The following is a 1,525-nucleotide window of genomic DNA, read 5'->3' on the forward strand; positions in this document are numbered from 1 at the left end:
AAAATTGGCTGGTTGTCTCGTTATTTAAAACAAACAATTATCTTTCTTTACTCTCTAATAAGTATAGATTTAATCTCAATATATTTTTTATTTCTGAATTTTGTCATATTTGGATATTTTATTCCTATACTGTCCAATAAATTTTTTACTTTGCCAAACAATTATATCTTATATAATTCAATTTATTTAAAATTTCGTGTCCATATCAGGATTTGTCTAGCAATAAGTAATTTATCAGTTTCATTTGGCTAATAATTATGAACCTCATTTTATATGCTTCAAGTAAATGCATGTATAACTTTTCCATGCCATTTGGCTAATTTGCATATATGATTCCCACTTTGTAAGTTTCTTATATATATATGCTTTGATAACGTTTCCAGCTTCCTTTGGGCGAATTCCCATTTTCTATGTTCCCCCATTTCTTCCTCACATTCTATGCATACGTATAAGTTTCCAGTCGAATTGGCATATAGCAGATTCCCATTTTCTATGTCTCAAGTATATGTATAACTTTCCAGAAATGGTTGGAATCTTGGTGCTTCCAGCAGCAGACCGGGGTATACCTGGAAGGGTAACACCGCATTGCCCCCCTCCTCCGGCCGGTACTGGAACCAGCCCTAGACCACCATCAAGGGGGGACCCTGGCTGCTCATTCTGGTAATAAAGGTCTGCAAACCTATCTTTAAAAATTCATTTACAAAATAGCTAAAGGCAACTCAAGAGGAAAAATTGACAACTCGTTGAACTCTTAAACACCATTTTCTATGCTGTATCTGTGAGAAACCTTCAAATAAAATAAACCTTTTTTATACTTCTATTCTTTGAATACACCCATTTTTTTTGTATTTTGTGGTTTTGAAATGAAAATGGTTTTGTCATTTTTCTTTTATTTTTCATATTGAACAAGGACTTGAACATGAGAATACAATGTTGACTGGCAAACTTGAACATTGGAATACAGAGTTTGGAATACAGAGTTGACAAGAAAAATTAAATAAAGGCAAAAATGAATAAACATTGGAATACAATAAAGGCAAAAATGAATATTCGTTTTTTCCTGTCAACTCTGTATTCCAATGAATAAAGGCAAAAATGAATAAATGAATAAAGGCAAAAATGAATAAATGAATAAAGGCAAAAATGAATAAAGGCAAAAATGAATAAAGGCAAAAATGAATAAAGGCAAAAATGAATAAAGGCAAAAATGAATAAAGGCAAAAATGAATAAAGGCAAAAATGAATAAAGGCAAAAATGAATAAAGGCAAAAATGAATAAAGGCAACACTTAAAACACGGAAATACAATGACGGGCCAAAAAATTATGACTTGCTTTTTAAGACTTTAGCTTAACTTGAATATTAAATTACACAAAGTTGACAGGCAAATTTATAAATAATGGAAAACTTCACTGCCAGAAAACTTCACTGCCAGAAAACTTCATTGCCAGAAAACTGCCCAAGCAGCAGCCAAAAAAAAAAAAAAAAAAAAAAAAATTAAAATTCATATTTTCCGTTTACGAAGA

General features: G+C 31.1%; 1 long non-coding RNA gene across 5 annotated transcripts in view; it reads left to right on the forward strand.

Annotated features, from left to right (window-relative positions):
* LOC137637627 (uncharacterized) overlaps positions 1 to 802 on the forward strand; it is a 21,941-nt gene extending 21,139 nt beyond the window's left edge. For all 5 annotated transcript variants that reach the window (XR_011043727.1, XR_011043728.1, XR_011043729.1 and 2 more), the window contains one exon: positions 522 to 802. This is a non-coding gene — a long non-coding RNA (uncharacterized lncRNA). The remainder of the gene's footprint in view (positions 1 to 521) is intronic.
* The last annotated feature ends 723 nt before the right edge of the window (positions 803 to 1,525 follow it).

This window comes from Palaemon carinicauda, unplaced genomic scaffold (genome assembly GCF_036898095.1).
Source record: "Palaemon carinicauda isolate YSFRI2023 unplaced genomic scaffold, ASM3689809v2 scaffold891, whole genome shotgun sequence".
Classification (NCBI taxonomy): Eukaryota; Metazoa; Arthropoda; class Malacostraca; order Decapoda; family Palaemonidae; genus Palaemon; species Palaemon carinicauda.